The sequence below is a fragment of the Desmodus rotundus genome, chromosome 4, assembly GCF_022682495.2.
Source record: "Desmodus rotundus isolate HL8 chromosome 4, HLdesRot8A.1, whole genome shotgun sequence".
Classification (NCBI taxonomy): domain Eukaryota; kingdom Metazoa; phylum Chordata; class Mammalia; order Chiroptera; family Phyllostomidae; genus Desmodus; species Desmodus rotundus.
In genome coordinates, this window is record NC_071390.1 from 49,126,041 (window position 1) to 49,150,580 (window position 24,540).

The following is a 24,540-nucleotide window of genomic DNA, read 5'->3' on the forward strand; positions in this document are numbered from 1 at the left end:
TGATATTGTCCACCACATTGCTGTAAAATATATTTTCCAGAAACTGATAAAAATAGGTCCTTAAGACAATAGCCTCGTGTTAATCTTAAGAGCTGAAACATTACAAATTAATATGCTGTGAAGCAACTTAGTTAAAAATTACGTCCATGCACAGTCTTCACCACCGAAACATGCATCTGCAACTCCCATGCTACGCGACGCTGGACTCTAAATCGGTCTTAATTTGTAAGAAGCCCACAGGCTCGGATATAAATTCTCAGTTCTTGCGGCTGTGGCCACCCTATGCTCTCGTCCCAGTGGTGGACACAAACGTTAATGTATTATTATTAAGGACACGAGACCATCGAAGGTGACATTTTTCGCTTTCACCTTCCGAGGCTTTCCCCAGAGCTGCCCAGTGACCGCCCACGCCTACTTCCACCAAAGGTGGACACTGCAGACTGGATCACGACCATAGCGCCTCTGTCCCCACCTCTGGGGAAAGCCTGATCTTAGCAAGTGGCCCTCAGTGCATCCAGCAGATCCGCCAGCGACGCGGTGGCCGCGCGGTTTCATCATTAATGCTCCTGAAGGACAATAGCTCATCAAGCCCCACCGAAAGCCCTGGACCCGTCGCGGAGCCTGGGCTGGCGGGGGATGAGGCTGAGCAACTCCTCCTAGAGGTGGTTATGTGGAGAAGGAGCAATCCCTTCTCCCTCCTCCTCCTCCCCCCGCTACTATCCGCGGCCCTGAGAACTGCTGCTTGCCGCCATTGACACGCACAGATAGAACCTAAAGAAAGGCAAAGAGTCCTGCCCGGCACCGGCGCCGCACGGGCCGAACCTGCGCGCGGGCAGCGGCGCGCAGAGGGCACCGGGCGCCCGGAGCAAGCGGCGCAGCACCAGGTGAGCCCGCCATGGCGATGGCATTATTGTTCGGGGGTCTTCTGGGTCTGGAAACAAAACCGGCCGCGGGAACGGTGCAGGGGCCAGAGAGAACCCCCTGCTTCTCCCGCCGCCCAGCCCCCGCGGGTGCACCCGGGATAGTCTACCTTCCCCGCAAAAAGAAAAAGAAAAATTAATAAATCAAGCTGCCCAACTTGCTTCCTCGGGAAATAAAGGGGGGTTGCTAAAGAAGCGGTAAAATTCCTGCGGCCGGTGAGGAGCCGGGGCATCTTGGGCGAAGAGGGAGGGAGGAGGAGGGATGCGGAGTCCAGCGGTGGGCCCCGGGCGAGGCTGGAACCGGAGGAAGTGGCGAGCTCCTAGGGATGCGGAGTTTGGGGCGAAGATGGACGAGAGAGGCGCCCAGCCGACGAGGGGGACCGGCACGGGGACAGGGGGCTGCGCAGGGGGTCGAGGGAGCCCCGCAGGACCGTTCGGGGGCCTTCCAGGGTGCCCGGGCTGAGCGCCGGCTGCTCCAGGCTGACAATGGAAGGGGCGCGGAGGCGCGGGGCGGAGGGAAGGCACCGGGGCCCCGGATGCGAGGGTGCGGGGAGCTGGGCGCCGCGGGCGCCGGCGAGCCGGGGCCGGCACGGAGGAGGGCTCGGGGACGGGCACTCCCCTCCGGTTCCCTTTCCGGGGCGCCCGGTGGCAGCGCGCGACGAGCTTTCCCCGGGAAATGGCGGCCCCTGCGCGTCTCACTTGCGCGGCCCCGGGTTCCGGCTTTGCGCGGGAAAAAATAATAATAATAAGGAAAGGAGATTTAAAAGTAAAGTGGCTGCGCCGCAGGAAAGGGCTGCGCCGAGCGCCAGTCGCGTTGCGAAGCGCGTGCGGGGCGCGGCGGGCGGGGACCTGCCCTGCCTCCCCGGGCTCCCAGCCCGCTCTCTTGGAGCGCCCTGGTTACAGCCTCGCCCGCCTCCGAAATCGCGCTCGTGGGTGCCTTTCCCCGCCTTTCCTCGTGGGGGCGCCCTCCGCTCCTGCCCTCTTTGTTCCACACAACAATGGCCTAAAGGGCCTTGAGCCCCCAAAGAGCCAAATGAGCCTCCTGCAGGGGTTTCCAGTCGCTGATATGGGCCACCACGGGCGTGATGCAGGCCCGTTCGCTGCTAGGGTTTATTGGTAACAGCTAATAAAAAGGGCGAGAAGAAAAGGGGTGAGAAACCAAAGCGCAGGTCCATGTGTTTTGGGGGTGCAGCCGGAGCGCCGCCTCGCAGGCCCCGTGGTAAAGGCACTTCCAGTGATCCTGCAGACCTGGTGAACTGAGGTATGGGCCCAAGCTCCCTCCAGCGCAGGGGGGCTCAAAACAGGGCCCAGATCTAAGCCCCTCCAGACCTTAGGAGCCCATTCCCTTTGGGGCAGTTAATCCGCCATAGCAAATGGTTTCCTCACTTGCCTCGTTTGTGTTGGTGTCGAAATGCAATAGTACCCTCACTAAGCTGCGCAATTGGTGAGAGAAAAAGAAACATTCTTAAGAATGGAAATGTGTCTTCGTTTATATTGTTTCTTATCTAGAACTACTTCCTTTGTGAAACACAAACTGAGCTAGTCCTAATTCTCAATGTGTTCGTATTTAACTGAAAGTTACCTCTTATCTCCCTTCCCTCCATGAAAACTCTTATTTGCAAATAATGTTCAGAGCACTGTGATGTGGAGCTACACTCTTGGGTGTTTAGAAATACTTTAGTTCAAGATTATCGTATAAATAAAGGCACTGCCTGGAGGAAAATTACCTTGAACCCAGTAATTCACACCTTTAAAACCTGCCCTATCTCTAAACTTCCTTTAAAAATTGTGCCCGAATCTCCACTTCCGTTTCCCTACCCTGTTAGAGTTCGTCCTCACCTGAATCCATTTATCGCGACGCTTTAGACATTATTAATGGTTTCCTCTATTTCAAAACTCTATAAAAGAATTTATTTCCTTGGATCCAGAATGTTGCAAAGATTCTGACCTTACTCCCTCCTCATTCTATCTTCTGTCCAGTTGCCAGGAATTCCAAGGCGCCTGTAGTCAGTCGGCTCTTCCCCAGTGGGTGGGACACCCTGCTAGCTATTGTCTGAGACAACCAAGTCTGTTTGCACGGCCTCCTGCCAGCAAAGCAGGAGGGAATTCTGTCCTAAGCAACTTCAAACGAAAGATATCTGTAACTTGTGCAAAAATGCAACCAACTTTCTTAAGAATGTTTTTCATTCTTAAGAAATAACCTCAAAGTTAGATGCAGAGTTGGCAGATGCTTTTTGAAAAGTGTGTATTGCACAGAGATGAGCCAAGAACTTATGGTTAGAGATCATTCCAGCATTTATTTGCTGAACACCAATTTTTAAACACCCCTGAATGAGGAAAGATATGCAAATATGAGGTAGTCATATTCTTAGCGCTTAAGGTCTGTTCTTAGAGAGCTTTCAACCCCAAGCCTAGGAGATAAAATAGATGCGCAGGTAAAAGGAGGTAAAAAGTTACTAATATCGGCGAGCTAGCGGGAAACAAATACTCTCCTATACCGCTGACAGGTGTGTAAATTGATGCAGCTAATTGGGAGGCAGTTTGGCTCTGTGAAAATACATAATATGCATATTCTGTGGCCCAGCAACTCCATTTCTTGTATGTATCCCAGAGAAGCAGGCACACACGTGCACAGATTCTGTCATTCCTTTTGGTTGTGGAGTTTCGGTAGTTCTGAACTTGAACACATCTAATTGCCATCAGTAGGGAATGGCTCAGTACACCGGTACATCTATCTCCTGGAAAATTAGGCAGCAGTTAAAAGCAATGCAGTAAGTCTATCTGTACTGAGACAGAAAGGACACATAGTATTAATGGAAAAAGCACAATGCAGAACCATATATACTGTGGCACCATTTTAAAAACAAAATAAAGCTGTGCATTTCTATAAGCAAAAATGTATACACAAATGGATAGGGGTGTGTGGAGCAAGACACCCACTACGAGACAAAAAGTGGAGGAATTGCCGGGAGGCATTTAGTCATATCATTTATCCCCATCCATAACCGTGGTTATAATGCTTGAAATTTGCATTAATTTATAAGTTGATTGGATAACAAAATATAATTAACAATTTAAAAAGTGACCAATGGTGTGTAATAAAAGTCACAAATAAAATGCTACAACAACTTTTAAGGGGAGAAGAGAATTCTAGGTTGCAAGGGAGGGCTTGCACTAGGCTTCACAGAGAAGGCATTGGGATCTGGAGGGAGAAGGGGAAAGGGGGCAAGGCAGGTGGGAAGGCAGCCTGATGCAGGCTCACAGCCCTAGCTTGCTGCTCCTCTCTTCCTTCAACCAGCTTATGTAAATGCCCTGGCAAGGCTGATTCCTGCCCTGCCCTGCCCTGCCAAGGTCCAGATTGAGGAGTGAACTAAATGAACAGTTCACAATTTCTTTCATTGCTGTACTTCTATGAATGTCTTAAAGTAGATTTAGAAGGGGGAAAAAAGAGCCAGGAGAGGATATACATTCTGACAATCATTTTTGGAAGGTGGTGATTTTTAAAGGGACTGTAGTGAAAACTTGAGGATGAGGATTTTTTTCTTCTGGATGAACCCTAGCATATATATTGGAAATTAGGCTACAGAGTAAGGTAAGTATTGGGAAGATAATTCATTTTCAAAAAAAGAAAAAAAAAACCCAGGACCCAAAACTGCTTTTGAAGCAAATGTTTAAGGCTGGTTTCATTTATTTGTCCATTTGCCTAAGGAATGTTTATTGAATGTTGGGTACATAACACTGTGTTAGGCACCGAGGGGGGGGGTGAAACCTGCAACAACAGTGTGAGAAAAACAGCCCCAGGTGGAGGCTGCGGAAGTGGAGGTAAGGGTGCTGCTTCTAGGTCTGATCTCACCCAGACTGTGTGGCCATTGGTCGTTCACTGACCACTGGCCCTCCTGTGCCACCCCTGTAATTGTGGCTAAAATTAAGAGGAGGAACTAACTGATGAATCCCTCAGGTCCCTGTCAATATTCGATTCTGATTTTGTGAAATCCCGTGATTCTAACACTGTGATGATTGTGAATTCTCAAGCGGATGGAATTTGTGGAATATAGGCTCAGACGAGGAAGGGCCCAAAAGTGTCCGGCCTTGGGAAAAACAGAAGTGTTCACTGTTGTGCGTGTTCTCAGCAGATTACCTGTCTCTTAGAGTTTTTCCGGAGTTAAAACTTCATTCGCACCTCTTTACCCCGGCTCCAGAGATCAGTGATGCAGAAAGCCCTTGCTGAGTTTTAGGTCTCCTGTTACCAAACGCACAACGTCAAGCGCTGTAGTATTACAGTGCATTGGCCCTTGAACAACGCTGGTCTGGACTGTGGGGGTCCACTTAAAAGCAGATTTTTTCAATAAATACTGGAAGTGCATTTTCTCTTCTGTTGACATAAGAACATCCAAAGCTATACAGGATTTTTATAGGAGTTTATTTGAGTCAAACAGAGGACATGCCTGAAGCAAGACCTCAATAGATAAGCAAATGCTCTGGTCGCACTTCCTTGTGATTTTCTTAATAACATTTTCTTTTCTCTAGCTCACTTTATTGTAAGAATATAGTGTATACTATACGTAACGTACAAAATGTGTTCATCAAAAAAGTGTTAATCAACTATTTATGTTATCAGGAAGGCTTCTGGTCAATGGGAGGCTATTAGTAGTTAAGTTTTGGGAGTAAAAGTTTCACACGATTTTTGACTGTGCTGGGAGGTCAGAGGTCAGAGGTCAGCACCCTGAATTCAACGGTCAACTGTTGTGTCTTTTGAAACAGTGTTAGCATTCTATAAAAATAATTCTCTGTAACTGTCTTGTGGAAATAAGTCATAATAGCCAATGTTTATTAAATGACTGCTACCTATCAGTTAGTGTTCCAAGTACTTTATATGTATTAACCTATTTGATATTATTTTTTAAGTTTTCTAAAGTATATTTTATTGATTATGCTATTGGAGTTGTCCCATTTCTTTTCTCCCCTCTATCCCCCTCCACCTTGTACCCCCCTCTAGCCTTCCCCCTCCTTAGTTCATGTCCATGGGTTGTACATGTAAGTTCTCCATTTCTCATATTATTCTTAATCTCCGCCTGTCTATTTTGTACCTACCATTTATGCTTCTTATTCCCTGTACCTTTTCCCCCATTCTCCCTTTCCCCCTCCCCGCTGATAATCCTCCATGTGATCTCCATTTCTGTGATTCTGTTCCTGTTCTAGTTGTTTGCTTAGTTTGTTCTTGTTTTTGTTTTTTTAGGTTCAGTTGTTGATAGTTGTGAGTTTGTTGTCATTTTACTGTTACTAGTTTTGATCTTCTTTTTCTTAGGTAAGTCCCTTTAACATTTCATATAATAAGGGCTTGGTGACAATGAACTCCTTTAGCTTGACCTTATCTGGGAAGCACTTTATCTGCCCTCCCATTCTAAATGAAAGCTTTGCTGGATAGAGTAATCTTGGATGTAGGTGCTTGCCTTTCATGACTTTGAATACTTCTTTCCAGCTCCTTCTTGCCTGTAAAGTTTCTTTTCAGAAATCAGCTGATAGTCTTATGGGCACTCCTTTGTAGGTTACTCTCTGCTTTTCTCTTGCTGCTTTTAAGATTCTCTACTTATCTTTAATCCTGGGTAATTTAAATATGATGTGTCTTGGTGTATTCCTTCTGATGTCCAACTTCTTTGGGACTCTCTGAACTTCCTGGACTTGCATGTTTATTTCCTTTGCCAGATTAGGGAAGTATTCCTTCGTTATTTTTTCAAATAAGTTTTCGATTTCTTGCTTTTCCTCTCCTCCTTCTGGCACCCCTGTTGTTCAGATGTTGGAACATTTAATGTTGTCCCAGAGGTTCCTAAGCCTCTCCTCATTTTTTTGAATTCTTGTTTCTTCATTCTGTTCCAGTTGAATGTTTATTTCTTCCTTCTGCTCCAAATCGTTGATTGGAGTCCCAGTTTCTTTCCTGTCACTGTTGATTCCCTGAATATTTTTCTTTATTTCATTTTGCATAGCCTTCACTTCTTCCTTTATTTTGTGGCTGTACTCAGTAATTTTTGTGAGCACCTTGATTACCAGTGTTTTGAACTCTGCATCTGATAGGTTGACTGTCTCTCCATTGCTTAGTTCTTTTTCTAGAGTTTTGATCTGTTCTTTTATTTGGGCCATATTTCTTTGTCTCAGTGCACCTGTCACATTATAAGAGTTGGAGCCTTAGGTATCTGCCAGGGTGGGACAACCCACTTCGCTGCATTGTGGTGCTATGTGTGGGGGAAGCGTCCCTAGAGGGAACAATGCTGGTTGTATGGCTCTCAGTCGGCTTTCAGTCACATCCCTCACTACCCACAAGCGAATCACCCTTTCTGGTGCTGATTCCCAGGTGGGTGGGTTTGTGTACGTTCTAGGACCCTATGCACCCCTCCAAACTCTCCTGTGAGACTGGGAGTTTTTCCCACCACTGCAACCCCACAGGTTTTCACAGCTAGAGGTTTTTGAAACTTTCTTTTCCTGGCACTGCAACCCTGGGTTGCGTGGTCTGTCTCGCTCCCAGGTTGTTCCTCCCAGTTTATCTGTACACAAATGTGGGACCGCCTTGTCCACCAGCCACCTCCTTATCATGCGTCCTCTCCACCCCCCAGCTACCTGAATCCACCCCTCCTACCGGTCTGGATGAATGTTTCTTGAACTCCTTGGTTGTTGGACTTCCATACAGTTTGATTTTCTGGCAGTTCTGGTTGTTTTTTGTTTTTAAATTGATTGTTATCCTTCTTTTGGTTGTGCAAGGAAGCAAAGAGTATCTACCTATGCCTCTGTCTTGGCTGGAAGTCTATTTAATATTATTAAGTATATTAAATAAGGTACTTATTAAATAATACCTAGTAGCATAGGTAGATACTATTATTATACCCACTTTACAGGGAAAAAAGGTTAAGAATATGCCCAAGGTCACCCAGCGCACAACTGGTGGGGGTGGAGTGAGGACTCCAGCCCAGGGGCCTTACTTCTCAGGCCTGTATCCTCACACCCCTTTGCTGCCAGCATTCCAGTAACTCTCACATTGTGTTCATCTTAATATTATGCAAACTTTTATTTTAAATTCCTTATTTGCATCAGTGTTTTACCTTTGTCAAAGGAAAGATAAAGAACATCAGAATGAGCTACATAACACTGCACTTTAAACAGTCGTGTTCTAACGTATTAAATAAGATAAATGTGGTGGTTTCTCTGAGCCCATAATGTTCATTTATCCATCTCACCATCCATCATACTTTGCCCTATTTATTTGACTGACACTGCCAATTTAGGCTTGGAACAGAGTAAGTAATTCAAGTCAGAATTCTCATGCTTTGACAGAAATCTGTGTGTGAATACGGGTAGGACCACCAGGCTTAGTACCGGGACGTTTACTTCAGCTAATTCTGTGATGTCGGAAGAATTTAACTACAGCAACTATATTGTTTAGCCCAAAATTGCAACACATGGCCTGACCAAAGATTTGGGGGTTGTTTCTGGATGAGACGCAGTCCTGATGATATAGTTTCGATGCCTAAATGTGGGGTGTTTCCATGACTACAGGGCAAAAATATAACAAAATAAAATCAAGCTTACCCTGGAAATCCCAGGCCCTGTGTTTACTGGCCTGGCCCTGCTAATGGTATATACACAGAATTACGTAACTTGGGTTTTGTTCTGCCTTTGTTGTTCAATAAAACCATTAAAATTAAATAGTGGTGGTAGGCTATGGAAAGTGATTTCCAGCAGCTTATAAAATACATACCATAAACTTTGAGATCAGACGATAACTCACTGGCTTCCCCACCAGAGTGCTAAACTTCCAAGTTGATCAGTCCTCCAGAAATTAACTGAACTCAAGTATTTCCCCCTTGCTACCAAAGTGGATTTTCACCTCAGCTGGTCTGTGGTGAACAGTGTAGGCTCTTGTCTCGGGGTAGAGAAGAGACAGTCCCGTAAACACAATAAAACAGAGTTCTCAGGGCCGGTTTTTCTTTTCTGTGGTTATTGTGGGTAATTAAAAAGTGACTTCAAAGGAAGGCTCGCCTGCATGTGACAATTCTACCAGGTTGTTCCATCTCTATGAATGTAAGGAACAGATTGGGGGAGGAGGGGAGGTCAAAAGGAGTGACATTTTGAGCATCTTCGTAGAAAAGCATCATCTTTCAGGTTGCAAAGGACCTCAGAGGTCAGCTGGGGCAGTGGTTCTCAGGTGGCACTCCAAAGAGCTCAGAGTTCCTCAGAGGCCCAAGGCAGGAAAGGTGGGGACCAAGACTTTGAGGTTCCCAGGCACCTCCCCATTCCAACCAACACAGCGCCCTTCCTTGCATCTGTTTTATTTGTTAGAGCTCCTGAAAGGTATCTTTTGAATGAAAGGGAAGCTCTGGAAAATCAGCTGATTTGCTGGTCAATGCAGAACTGGACCCCCTCTTACTCCCACCACACACACTTCCTGGTCCACGGCACCTTCCATTCTGCACCATGATGCCCCCTAGATGTCCAGCCAGTTCCACCCACAGGTGAGATGACGTGGTGTGGCTAGTGGTTGTTTGGTGCAGCTGATACAATGTGCCAGGGCCCAGGGGTTATGGGGGACCCCACACAGTCTTGACTGTGGAGCAACGTGGCCTGTCACTAGCATAAAACAGTGCAGCTAAAGCTGCAGTCCCCTAGCTACTTGTCTCCACGGTGCAACCTCTGCCTGAGGACTGACAGTAAGGAAAGCAGGGTAGAGAGGAGCAGGCTGGGGAAAGATGCAGAAACGGGCAGCTGCCTCTGCTCAGAGCACAGTATGTTCTAGCTTTGGGAGCCCACAACTGGTCCTTGCTGTGTACTCAGTTGCCCAGCAGTCATGGGTGGCTGGACTGCAGCCCACCTGCAGCCTGGTGTCAGCCACTCATTCCCACCCCCAGAGGGAGTGCCCGTATCCCCGAACTCCCACCTGAGAAGCTCCTCTTGGCTCAGACAAAGCCAGTCCCCCACTCGGAGAAGCAAGACAGGCCATCGTTTACACCAATAAACCTCACTAATAATTTGAAACTTAGATTTTGAGGAAACATGATAGCTTGCTCATTGTTCCTATTTCCCAATTCCCAAAAAGCAAGAAGACAAGAGACCAGCCTGGACCTGGCGAAGGGTTGTTTTGTTTTTATTTTGTTTTCCACGAATAAATTGATTCGGGATGGCAAACCAGTTCATTTTCTTCTGGGATTGCTATAACTCAGATTAAAGGAGAACTAAAGTTATTTTTATTCACTCATTAATATTCATTTCTCATCCAACTAGTACTACAAGTGGCCAAATATACTTAAAGGCTTCTATTTTCTACTGAAAATACTATAAGGCTAATAATAGGGAAATACAATATATATCAACAACTTGTACTTTTCTCTTAAAAAAAAAAGAAAACTTTAGCTTGGGTTCAATGAAGACAAAACATGTTAAAAGTCATTGCATCACCCTGGCTGGTATGGCTCAGTGGATTGAGTGCTGGCCTGTGAACCAAAGGGTCTCTGGTTCAATTCCCAGTCAGGGCACATGCCGGGGAAAGTCCCCGATGTGGGGCACACGAGAGACAACCACACATTGATGTTTCCCTACTTCTCCTTCTCTCTCCCTTCCCCTCTCTCTAAAAATAAGTAAATAAATCTTTTTTTTAAGTTATTGCATACTGTATTCGCTGCAGATAGCCTCAATCCACTCTGTGTCATGTGCTCCCACCCTGTGCTCCGCTGCCCTCTGGGATGCCCATGCCTTCTAAGGGCCTGAGACAGCCACACGTTCTCTGCCTCTGTATTAGAAACACTGTGCTGGTAGTTAAGCTTCCCACTAGATTATTCCAGGACATGACTTGAAATACGTTTTAAAAAGGGAATGATTTGTAACCCAATGGTATAATTTAAATAAATTGGGTTAATGCTTGGTTCAAACGTTCATGGATGGTTAATTTGGTTAATTTGATCCGCGTGTCATTTTGATGAAATTGCATTTGATAGAGCTCTTTACATTATAAATTGTTAATGTGCTTTAACAGATACAACGATAAAATTATTGACTATTCTCATTCACTTAAAGGTGGCCTTGGAAGAAAATGGTTTGGAAAGTATTACTTGTGCAATAACGATTTGCCCTTGGAGTTCATAAATGGAAGTGTAATAGAGCAAGTGATTTAGCCAGTATTACTGAAAATGGTTTTTACAGCTACAAAAAATAATACTAACAAACTATTATTATTTTAATACAGCACTTAAGGTAACACACCAAAATATATTAGAATTCTGTTAGTTACAAGGCTGAGAGATTTTTTTCAAACCCTTTAAAAATATATTTCTACATATAGTTAATTTATTTATATTGAATTCCCTTAAGTCCTACCTGGTTTTATTTCATCTCATTTTCTTCTCCCAAAGGATAATTTTCAACTGACAGAGGAAAGATGCTTCACTGCAGTGTCTACTTCGTTTTTTCATAAATGTTTACAGTATAAAATATTCTCAAGCACAATACTTACTATACAGATTAGGGAAATACCACGGGGACTAAAAATGAATAAATCAAATAAATTTCAACAATTTTAAAACAGTGCATGAATCCATTAGGGGATGACACTATGAATTTCATGTTTATATACATTTCAGAAAGCAGTAGAGTCCTTTTTAAATTCATTACATCATTAAAAAGCAATAAGACCTGTTATTTCTAGATTTAAGATCATGTACATATGAAAGCCTTTTGATTTGTATACTTCTGAAGAGCTTGATCTCAAAGAGAACTTTAAAATAAGCTGTCTTGTAATTCCAGATCCCCCGTCAAGGTGGCCCATCAGCCCGGCTCACCCTCACCAGGCCTGGAACCGTGGCTCCCAGTCTCAGATGATTTGCTCTCTTTTTTTAAAGCCGCTTTGCAGAAGCTTGGCGGCAGAACAATGGTCATTTAAATGAAAACTGCAGACGGCTCCTACCTAAACCTCTTGCTGATTGGCTAGAGTTTGTCAAGTTTCCGAACAGTTAACATATAAGAAAAATTTTAAGTTGTTTGAGGCATAAAAAATTGGTTTACTTTTTATCAGCTCTTTATGCCTGAGAAAGAATTTATTGAAATTAAAAGAAAATATTGGTCTAAACAAACCAGACTATTTTGTCTTTTCACGCTGTTTCCCCCCCATCGGCAATTCATCCAGTCAGAGCAAATGCTTAAGATTTTTCCTTTCTTTTCTCTCCTTCCTTCTGAGATTACAGTATAATTTTAAATATTGTTTACAGGAATACCATACGCTATAATCATACAAATACAGAGACCCTGAATTTGATTCTATTATATTAATTAGTCTTATACAATCTCTTGATACAAAATTTTATATTCCTCAATTATCTCAAGACCAATTAGTTTCCATTGACTCACCTGGTAATGAAAGTGATCTAAATTTTTAATATGACATTATTACTCAATTATAAAACAGTTGAGCTTTTTCTCTTTGCCAGCGTACTCATTTCTAGGCTAATTCCCAAATGATGTTTGTTAAGATGTTAAATTAAAGTGACATTTTGTTTCCAGTTCAAAATAATGGCCTGAACACATGTGCTTTCCATCTCTGGGGTCCCTCCAAAATAATGGCAAAGAAGCACAAAGAAAATAAATACAACCCTGGCTGGTGTGACTCAGCGGACTGAGCATGGGCCACGAACCAAAGGGTCACTGGTTGGATTCCCAGTCAGGGCACATGTCCGGGTTGTGGGCCAAGTCCCCAGTGGAGGCCACGTGAGAGCAACCAGACAATGATGTTTCTCTCCTGCTCTTTCTCCCTCCCATCCCCTCTCTCTAAAAATAAATAAATAAAACCTTTTAAAAAAAGACAATAAATACTTAAAAGGGGACAGGGGGTGGTATTGGTTGTCAACAGATGGGCGATGTCAGCCAATTCCTGGAAGACTGCAAGTGCACAGAACCACGCAGACTCTGTCACAGGGAAGCCACCGCAAAGAGTGAAAGCAGGAGGGAGCTGCACTTAGGGTAGGCGGGGTGGAAAATGGGGAGGCACGCACGGTCTCTCTCCCTCCCCTGCTCCTAGTAGAGTTTCTGACACTGGCATATCTGGCATTTCTCCCCCAAACTAGCCATCTGAGATTTCCTCTCTAAAGAAACTGAACAACTACAGGGCAGGCCTAGAATTTCTAGGATGGATATGGTTCCACGCAATAAAGCTCCCTCATGCTGGCATTCAGGGACTCTCAGTTTCCGAGGGGCCCTCTAAGGTGGTGCTCGTTTGCTTGGCCTGCTCGAGCTCCCAGGGATCACGCCCACCAAACAATAGCTGAGGAAAGCTTTTCTATCCGCCTACAACAATCAGCCTTGTCTTTTGTTCTCAAGGATGAATGCATAACCAAAGATCACCGGGCATTTAAGGAAAACCAACCTGAAAGAGAAAATGGGAATTCATACAGAGGACTGTTACAGAACAAACCTGTGGGGCGGTGGCTGAATGATATAAAAGACACCCCCTTTTTCTCCGGGGGTTCCTCCTCTGTACTAGGCTTGCTTTGCCTGCCGCCAGAGGAAAGACATCTCTCAATGCCAGAGATTGGTGAGAAGGAAAGGAAAGCCTCGTGGTCCCCAAAAGAGACGCCAAATGGCTGCTGCGCCTGGGTTTAAATCCCAGCGCCAGTCTTCCTCTGCAGCCCCATTTCCAGCTCCTCCCTTAACTGGCCACAGCTGCCAGCATTCCAGGCCGGTGTGGCCCAGTGGTGTGGAGTCAATTATCTCCAAGCTCTTCTGGACCCCATTACAAATCCCTATTTGGGGCCCCCCGCTTGGCTGCACCCTGTTACAGGATGACTGACTGGGTAAAATAACTTGAAGAACAGAAGATAACAGAAATATAACTAATTTCAGGGAGACTGGAAGGTACGGTGCATTTATAAAAGAACAGGATACTGTGAAAACAGAACAAAGAACAAGAAAGAGTTCTTGGGTATTAATCATAGGATTACCAGAATTAGATATTAAAAGGACTGAAAGAATAGAAGGAAAAGTGTAAGACTTCAAGGAACAATCAGAAGATACAACACCTGGCTTACAGGTGTCCCAGTAAGAGCCAGGTAAAGGGAAATGTGAGGGAAATGAACAGGTGAGGGAACACAAGCAAAGACAAGGACAGACAGTTTCCCAGAGTTACGAAAGAAATGAACCTTAGACTGAACAGGCTCAGTGGAGCAGGATGAAGCGGGTGGGCAGGATCCTTACCCAGGCACGTCCCTGTGAAATAGTAGCACGCAAAGACGAAATCTGAGAGCCTGAGGGTGCAGCCGCACCCAACCTCTCTGTAGCGCAGGATGATAAAAGCAATGGACCGATGATGGCTTCAAAATGTTGAAGCAATATGATTTTGATGCTAAAAATGACACACCCCACCAAATTATAATCCAAAGGTCATTCAATAAAGACAGTTCCATTTTGTAAGAAAACAAAGTTCACTTCTCCGGATTGTTTCTTGAAGTGGATACCAAGTTTAAAACAACGGAGAAGGCCAAGAAAGAGGAAGTCAGGGTCAAGGATGAGCGGGGAAGACAGTTCCAGGGTGACCACAGGGCAGGACAACGATTCCCCCGGGAGCTGGAGGTCAATGCGCTTCAGGATAAAGGTCTGTGGGCTGAAATTGGGCCCCTGCAAAGAACAGCTTGATGGGTGATGTTCACCGTATGGTAAAGGCACACTTCTCTTTGGTCAAGACAAGAACAAAGAAAGACACATTTGACCCTCATTATTCACTGATTCCATATTTGTGAATTCACCTACTCGATAAAATTTATTTGTAACCCCCACATCGATACGTTACCCAGGGCATTGTGCTGCCATTCAAGAATATGCACAAGCAGCAAAAGCCGTGAGCCATCCAGTGCACACCTTCCCTGCTGAGGTGGAACAAGGCCACTCGGCCTTCTCACACTGTAGACTAGCGTCCTTTCCATGGTTTATTTAGTGTCACGTCCTCACATTTTTGTTTGAATTTGCTGTTTGAAATGGCTCCCAAGTGTTGTACTGAGGTGCTGTGTAGTGCTCCTCAGCACAAGAAGGTGATGAGCCTTCTGGGAAAAGTACATGTTAGATAAGGTTTGCCCAGGCGTAAGTTGTAGGGCTATTTGCTATGAGTTCAATGTTAATGAATCAATAATACGTTTTAAGTAAGGTGTCTTTGAATAGACATACAGGTAAAACAAGTTTATGTATTGATCCATTGATGGAAAAACTTGTGACCAGAGGCTACGGGCCACCTAACCCTGTTTCCCCGAGGAGCAGTAGTTCCCTATTCACTAACGCAGTGTTTCCAGCTAATCTGTAGATCAGAACTGCAGTAGTCCCCACTTACCCACTGGAGATACGCCTGAAACTGCAGGCAGTGCTGAGCCCACATACACAGCAACTCCCATGGAACCCCGTCCGTAGGTTCTTGGAAACAGCAACTTTAAGGGCAACAATGTATGATCACGTGTGATGGAACCAGTTTCACCAGAGGCTGCTTGACACCAGCAAGACTTAAGTTCCTACAGCATCTTTCTGGTCACAAAAGCATCACCAAACTTATAAATAAAGACCCAAAACACTTACAGTATTAAACATTAAAATAAATGTGAGCTCTCCATACATTAAGAAAAATTAATGAAAACAAGTAAGATAATTATTTTCCGACCCACTTATTCCAGTTCAAGGTCACAGGTGACAGAGCTTCTCCGCGCATCTCAGAGGCCCAGGGCAGGCACCCTCATCACAGGGCACGTCACACCCACACTCACTCAGATGGGACAACTCAGGCCAGTTCACCGCATGTGCACCTCTTGGGGTTGTGGGAAGAAACCAGAGTCCACCAGAAAATTCACACAGAAATGGGGAGAATGTGAAAACTCCACACAGACAGTGGTCCAGTGCTGGGAATTGATTTTGTTCTCATCAACGTTAACAACAAAACGATGTTGAATCGATACTTCTGGTCAAGATGGAGATGTATGTAGAGACGCTTCACTTCCTTGCACGGCCATAAGGATTACAACTAACCTCAAAACAAAATACACCCAGAACTGCCAGAAAATCAAACTGTACAGAAGTCTGACAACCAGAGATTTAAAGAAGACATACTCATCCAGACAGGCAGGCAGGGTGGAGCTGGAAAGCTGGGGCAGAGGTGACATGGTATGGCGGTGAGGAGGTGGCAGTGGGGGCCAGTGGAACAGGCAGTCCCATGTTAGGGATACCTGGGGAGCAAGCCCCAGGTCAGAAGTGCAGCCCAGAGTTCCAACACTAGGAAAATAAAGCCTCATAACTCCTGGCTGTAAAAACCAGTGTGGGTTGAGGCAGCGGAAGAAACTGTGGGTCTCTCCAGAGAGTCCATTTAAAGGGCCCGTAGGGTCCTAGAACACACAAACCTACACACACTGGGAATTGCTACCAGGGCAAGAAGTAACGAGGCCACTCGCATGAGTGACTGGAAGTGGGGCAAGTGCTGAACAAGCCTCCAGCAGTCAGGCAGCAGCGTAGCCCCCTCGCTGGCCCCTCCCCCACATACAAAGCCACAAAGCGCTGAAGAGGGCTGCCCCACCCTGGTGAATACCTAAGGCTCTGCCCCATACAATGTGACAGGTGCACTGAGACAGGGAGTCAAAGCAACTCTACCTAATACTCAGAAACAAACACAGGGAGGCTGCCAAATTGGAGAGACAAATATGCCTCAAATGAAAGAACAGAACAAACCCCAGGAAAAGAGCTAAGTGAAATGAGGAGAGCCAACCTATCACATGCAGTTTAAAACACTGGTGATAAGGATGCTCAGAGACCTCATGGAGTACGGCAAACACATAAGGGAAGAAATGAAGGCTACACTAAGTGAAATAAAGAAAAATCCGCAGGGAACCAGCAGTGAAGGGAAGGAAGCCAGGGTTCAAATCAACAAATTGAATCATAAGGAAGAACTAAACAGTCAACCAGACCAGAAAGAAGAAACAGTTCAAAAAAGACGAGGAGAGAATAAGAAGATTCTGAGACATCTCCAAAAGTGCCAACATCCAAATCACAGTGATGTCAGAAGGAGAAGAGGAAGAGCAAGAAATTGAAAACGTATTTGAAAAAATAATGAAAGAAAACTTTCCTAATTTGGCAAAGGAAATAGACATAGAGATGTCTAGTTGAGAAGCCAAGAACAGGGAGTCAACAAGTTGGACCTAAAGAGGAACACACCAAGACACGTGATAATTAAAATGCCAAAAGTTAGAGAATCTTAAAAGCAGCAAAAGAAATGCAGAGAGTAACCTACAAAGGAGTTTCCATAAACTGTCAGCTGATTTCTCAAAAGAAACTTTGCAGGCAAGAAGGGACTGGCAAGGAGTATTCAAAGTGATGAAAAGCAAGGACCTACATCCAAGATTACTCTATCCAGCAAAGCTATCATTTAGAATGGAAGGGCAGATGAACTGAGGAGTACATCATCACAAAGCCAGTATTATATAAAATGTTGAAGTGACTTATCTAAGAAAAAGAAGATCAAAACTATGAACATTAAAATGACAACAAACTCAAAACTATCAACAACTGAATTTAAAAAACAAACTAAGCAAACAACCAGAACGGGAACAGAATCATCGATACGGAGATCGTATGAAGGTCATCAGCTGGAATGGGGAAGGGGGAGAATGGGAGAAAAGTTACAGGTAAGAAGCATAATTGGCAGGTACAAAATAGACGGGGGGGGGGTGTTAAGAACAGTATAGGATATGGAGGATCCAAAGAACTTATATGCACAACCCATGGACATGAACTAAGGGGGGATGGATTGCTGGAGGGAATGGGAGTATTGGGAGAGGGGGAAAAGGGGGAAAGTTGGGACAACTGTAATAGCAAAATCAAAATACACTTTAAAAAAAACGATGTCGGATCAAATGACAGTACTCAAGGACCTGCCAAACTGCGGTCCTTTCTGTACATTATACGCTCACTGAAGTCTTCGTACAAGCTCAGTGCTTTCTGATGCGACATGCTGCCGTCAGTCAGGACGCGTTTTCTGTTCACGTCTTCTACCCACAGATGTAATGCCTTTTCCATTTTAACTAAACACTTACCACGCGCTGTGGCCCTAACTTTTGCAGTTTGAGGTCTGACAGCAAAACTGGCACGAAGTTCTTTTTCCTTCACAATTTCACCGATAGAAGATTCGTTCTTATGATAGACCTTAGCACCTTTAGCATATGATTTTTTTTTAAATCTTTCCTTAGGTTGAGAACGTTCACCTTTTCACTTAAAGCACTTCACAGCCTCTCTTTGACATGTCTGAATTGCCAGCATCTCTACTCTTGCACTCGGGGACCATTATTAAGTAAACTAAGAGGTACTTAACCACAAGCACTGTGATACTGTGACAGTGGACCGGATGACCACGACAGTGGGTGCTACCTGCCAGTGGGGAGCCCCTGACAAAGGGATGATTCACGTCCCCGACAGGAAGGCAAGAAACCAAGTAGGTTTCATCGCACGACTCAGAGCAGCACACAGTTTAAAACCTATGCATTGTTTATTTCTGGAACTTTCCATTTAATATTTTCAGAGTGAGAAGCCGGGGAGGGGCAGCCTCCTGTATAACGCACAGCATGAGACAACTGTAATTAGTAACTTGAGGTGAGGTGCTATACAAGAAAGATGGGAAGCCAAGCAAAACGGAATGATTTTGAACAACAGGCTTTCAGAACAAAGTGAATCCATTTCTTGACACTAAGGCGCAAGGGTCCTAGTGTGGGAACACAGAAGAGGAAATGCGAGGCCAGCACCCCACTCAGTTCTGCAGGGAATGGTATTTACAACGTCCTCAACATGCGGAAGTGCTGCTAATGGGATGACTGACAGTAGAGAAGAGCGAGGTAGAAATCAGGAGGGAACATAGGAGTAGGCCAGGGGAAGATGAGGGCACACACCTGCATGTTCTGTAACAATGACTAAAGTTGGAGGAGTCAGAAGTGTTATTTAACATTTCCACAGTAATCAATGGAGGAAATAACAATGAAAATATACTGTCAATAACTGGAAAAGGAAGGAGAAAGTGAATTAAGTTCTAATCCTTAGACAGCATTGACAGACTCTAAAACTGAAAATCAGGAAGAAGAGGTATAAACATTAGAGTTTGAGAGGTAACCACCAGAAGTAAAATTAAAAACTGTTACATGGAATGGCCTCTGGAAGCGAGATTGCGGGTAGGAAAAGTGAAACGATGGACTTGCTTTACGTTTTAGGCATTTCTTTACCTTTTGATTCACTTTGCTGTGGGCAGGTATTACTTAGATGTAAAGATAAAACAAACTCATATTTCACTCATGTGGAATCTAATGAACACTGAACTAACAAGGAAAATAGAGACAGACGCGTGGATGGAGAGCAGGCTGACAGCTAAGGGGGGTGGTTGTGGGGGAGGGATGGAGCAAAAAGGAAAAAGGACTCATGGGCATGGAGAACAATGCAGCGATTGTAGGACGGAGGGGCGTGGCGTGTAAGGGGACTAAATGGTAATGGAAGAAATACAATAAAAAGTTAAATAAAAAAAGGAAAAATAAAATAAATGTAAACAACTTAACTTTCTTATTTTCCTTGCTTCAGGGTGACCTTACATAGGTCCTAATTATGTGTTTTGGCGTGGTGGTGGGCGCTACCAAAGAAGTCTCCGAACTTCCCCCGTCCACAGAGAACTAAGCGTCTCAGTCATTTTTTCAGGAGCTTCTAAGCCAAAAGAAATGCCTGTTGGCTCTCTTTATTGAGCGGTTAGGTCCAAACAACTTAAATATATATGTCCTAACAATAGTAGCTGTTTAAGAAAATACTAATACATGAATTAAAAGAAAAAAGAATATCTATCCCCTGTTCTTAAACAACCACAGTGAATCACACACAGCACGCGTGCGCCTAGTGGGCTCTGCACAGCTGCTCAGGCCCAAGGGTCAGACCGGAGGCTGCCACTGTCATTTTCTGCTCCGTGCTTGTTTTCACCCAACCCTTGCTTTTAATCAGAGCAGCAGCCAAAAACTCAGCTTTGCCAAGGTACGGCGCCATCCAAAGGAAGAGAGGGCAAACTACCGTGAACCGCTGGTGGGGCCGCTGTGGGCTGGTGGTTGTGGGGTCCTGCGGAGGTTGAGTGCCACTGTATCTTCTTTCAAATCTCAGACGCTCTCTGTTACGTCCCAGGGTGCCTTGGTACACAGTTTGGGAACCAAATCTCTCACATCTATCTGAAATTGTATTGTGGTCTGTTATAAAACTTTATTGGAAAACATTTGAGGACAAGGGCCTATGTACATTCTACTATATCTAGTATCTACAATAATAAATGCTCCATAAATATGTACTTTCATTGAACCTATGATGTCATAGATTGCAAGATGCATACTGATTTCTAGAGATAGTAAAATATTTTTTTTAAAGAGCACTGTAAAATCAATGAAATACAGTAGTTATTTGAATAGGCTGCTGTGAGTTTATTGCCCGTGTCTGAGTCAGCGCTTCAACTTAATATTTACCCTTGTGATACCTATAAAATCAACCTTATCAGTGTCTTTATGGGCTGAAAACCTGATCATAAAAATAAACCCTAAAACAACAGTGTTCGAATACGTGTCTTCCCCAGCGCACACAAAACCAGTCATGTTCTTCCTGCTGCTGTCCTCCTGGAGGTGACAGGGAGTGAGCAGCCAGCGCTGCCTTCTCCCCCTTCTTTCCTTGAATTTTGAGTTTTATTTTCCTGTCCCCCACAGTTAACACGCTGATAACTCTCCCATTCACTCTGCAAGTAATTACAAGACTTTATACCTTGGTATTCTCGGTCTCTCGGTTATGAAAGGACGGGTGTATTGCAGATTTAGGTTGTATGTTTCTGGTCTATGCAATTCCTCTTAAGAACCTCAGAGCTGCCTGGAGACTGGAGCCACCCGAGCATGGCTGAGTGGCCCCCAGGGGGCGCCACATAGTGCCTATTCCCACTCAAAGACCCTATTCTTCAAACATGTAAACAAACTTAATGAACTAGAGTCCTTAAGCTTTGCCTAATTAGAGTAAAATTTGTTGTAGAGCATAAGGAAAATAAATGTAAACATTTAAATATTAATGTTTGAATAGAAAGAAATAGTTCTTTTCTCTTTAGATGAGTGGCCCAACACAGACTCAAATTCACAGAAGGTAGATAACAGCCTATTCAAGTTTTTATATCACCTGACTTCCCAAGAATGGATCGAGTCAGGGGAAGGCTGGCCCGGAAAACAAGGCAGGGGTTATAATTTCTTACAGCTCCAGGCAGAGCCAGCTCAGGCTGAGGGACAGGGGTGGTCTTTGGAAAGCATTCGAGGGGCTCCAGGAGGTAAGGCACAGCCCTTGCTTCCATCTGTGGGTTCCAGTAGGCAGGGTATGCCTCCTCCCTGCTTTCCCAGGGATTCCTTGATATGGTCCTGTTCTTACAGTGTTCAGGGACCTCCCAGCCCTCGGGGCCCAGGAGTTCAGTGCCTGGCTGCTTGAACTCAGCCCAGTGTCTGAAAAGATGGACTCCCCAGGTACGGAGAACTCCCCGGCGCTCAACATACAACAGTCCCTGTCACCTTTAGACCTCAGGTGGAGCTGCATCATCGGCTCTGTCTTAAGGCCCCGACATGGAGGGAAGTCTGGGAGCCGAAGAAAGAAAGTCTTGTTACAGATGCTGTGTTTGGGGTGATCCCTACATTTTATAATACTCAGCTGATATGTCTGTCTATTTCATCTAACCCCATTTTCCTTACTTGGCTGTTTTATCTGCACGAGCGTTTTAGGCCTTGGTCCCCTGAAGCCACCTGTTTTTCTTCTGCTGCTGGTCCTAATTTCCAATTTTTAGGGAAATTTGTGACTCATGGCTGACATTGGGAAAGTCCCTGGGTAGCTTTTTCTTGAGCACCTACTCATTCTCTGGCTCTTCCGTTTGAGGAAACTGGAGGAGCAGGAGGAGGAGTCCTGCCCTTGTGGTGTTTTCCTCTGTGCTTGGCTCTCTGTCGGCGGGAGAGACCGTGACCCGCCAGCACGTATCTACCCACAGGGCGCTCCCCCTGGGGTGGGCTTTCTAGGTGTTTCCTTGGCAGCCAGACCTACTAATCCTCCCCCTTCCCTCCCCTTAGTAGTAACTGGAAAAAAGTACATAATTGGCTTAGTGGAGTCACCAATACTAACACATTTTTATGAATCTGCACCAGGTTCGTAACGCTTTAAAACTCATTTCTTAAAGGGAGTAAACTTCTCCAGAATCATTTGAAAGTTGACAAACACAGGAATGTTTAAGACCAGAAGGACCTTCAGGATCTGTTAGTCACTGTCCCATCTTACAGATGAGACCCACACTGATGACCCAGAGCTCACAGATCTAGTTATGCAGAAGCGGGACCACACCCTGGAGTCCTGTTCCGGGGCTGAGCTCCTTCCTCGGTACCAGGAGCCACCTCCATGCTGAGCACCACCACCAGCTAGCGAACATGTGCCGTGTAGCTCGCTCTGAGGACAAGGACCGTCATTTCACATTGCTCTACATGTCCCCCGGCCCTGGGACAGCGATGACCAACAACGGGCACTCAGAACATTTACTGATGCCTGCCCTAAATTTCCTCAGCATAAATCGATGGTTTTAATCCCAATGTGCAGTTGCTCGCTTCCTCCGAGAGAGGACATCAGTGAGTCTATTTATGAAGAGTTAGCAGCCGTTTGCAACGGAAGCACGGAAAACACCAAAGTCCTAAAAACAGTGATTGCTTTGCTCCTGCGCCTTACTGTGAAAGAGAAATTCTAAGGCTATTCATTCATCTTTGTTTGTGCGTAACTTTGATGAATACCTACATCTTCTGGTGGCAAAGCAATGCATAAAATGGGAGCATATAAGTACATATAAACATTTAAAATGAATGTATGTGAGGCATGTAATAAAATGCCTCAAACTCGCATCCTTCACCTCGGGGATAGGAGGGTGTTGAGAATGGAGAATGGAGTTTGTTGCTAATTCCATGGTTTTCCATAACTCCTCAGTCATAACGGAGTTACCAGATACTTTAGAAAATTGAACTCGATGTTCATTCTTCCATCCAGATTGAATAAGTCCCAGTTTGGTACCTTTCACATGAGCCATGCATTCACTTAACACTTTCACCAATCATATTTTTAGCCACTTTTTCAGGCCTTTTATTGCCATCCTGGTTGTCGGTAAGCTGGCCTGGCCAAAATTTGAAATGGCTGCTTCAACAGGTAGAACCAGTTTCCGTTTATTTTTGACTTTCTTGTTTTTCATCCCCAAAAGAAAGGGTTACTGAGAATGACATCACCTTTGGGGCAGAGAGTTCGATTCATTAACACAGTTCCTAGAAATTTTCTGGGTTATTTTTTTTGGCCCTGCTTGCTTGTCCTTTGTAATTTGCTTTTATTTATTCTGAATTATATTTCATTCTTTGGTCACAGTACTCCCTCGACCAACAAAAGTTAAGCACTATTACAATTCCCTGAATTAATTTTAGCCTTACAGAGACTCTTTCAGAAGCATATAATTATTTTATCTTCACACAAAAGATAGCTTTCTGAAATAACAGTGAGGTATAAATATGTCTCTCCGCGTGTCGTACTGAAGTCACTTCTTCATGCTGAATCTGAAGTTTCTCCCCCAGATCCACCTGGGTCCCCCATTCCAAGCAGCAGAAGCTAGGGCTGCATTCTGACTTGTAATTTGCTATGTTTGGTTATTGTGCATTAGCATGTTCAATAAAACTGCATCTTCTGGCATGTTTCTATTTTTAAAAATTATTGGAAATTTAGAAAAGTGTTTCCATCTGAGAAATCAGCTGTGAGCTGTAGGTCAAAGCCAACATTATAATAAAAGACTGTGTATTTCTCTGGCTAGTGTGGCTCAGTGGATTGAGAGCCAGCCTGTGAAGCAAAGGGTTGCATGTTCGATTCCTAGTCAGGGCACATGCCTGGGTTGTGGGCCAGGTCCCCAGTGGGGGGCATGTGAGAGGCAACCACACATTGATGTTTCTCTGCCTCTCTTTCTCCTTCTCTTCCCCTCTCTCTAAAAATAAATAAAAATAAACAAATAAATAAAATGCTGTGTATTAAAACAAGCAGAAGCAAATGAGAGAAAGAGTGAATCCCATTAGTTTTCCTGTTGCTGCTGTACCTCCAAATTTAGTGGCTTAAAACAATATAGACTTAATTCTCTCAGAGTCTGGAGGTCAGACGTCCAAAATCAGTTACACTGGGTTAAAATGAAGGTTTCAGCAGGACTGGTTCTTTCTGGAAGCTCTGAGGGGAAAACTCATTTCCCTCACTCACATCACTATTCCCTCTGATCTCCTGCCTCCCTTCGCATCACAGCAGGCTCACCCAGACAATCCAGGATAATCTTCCCATCTCCGGGTCCTGAACTTAATCACACCTGCAAAGCCCCTCCTGCCGCGGAAGGTTTTCCATGCACACATGGTTCTGGGGTGATGAAGTGGCCGTCTTTGGAGGCCATTCAGCTGCCTGAAAGACCATGGCTTCTCGCCTAGGGACAGTTTCTCTGGGCCAGTTTGATGGGGTGGGGGGGATGCTGGTAGGTGGGCCTGCCAACGCCCCTGCCAAGACCTCGTGCCCA

The 24,540-nt window shown here is 44.8% G+C and overlaps 1 protein-coding gene across 1 annotated transcript in view; it reads left to right on the forward strand.

Moving 5' to 3' along the window:
* The first annotated feature begins 614 nt into the window (after positions 1–614).
* Positions 615–24,540, forward strand: part of MACROH2A2 (macroH2A.2 histone) — a 51,978-nt gene continuing 28,052 nt past the window's right edge. The window contains exon 1 of the mRNA XM_024561246.4: positions 615–884. The gene's annotated coding sequence lies outside the window, so the exon portion shown is untranslated. The remainder of the gene's footprint in view (positions 885–24,540) is intronic.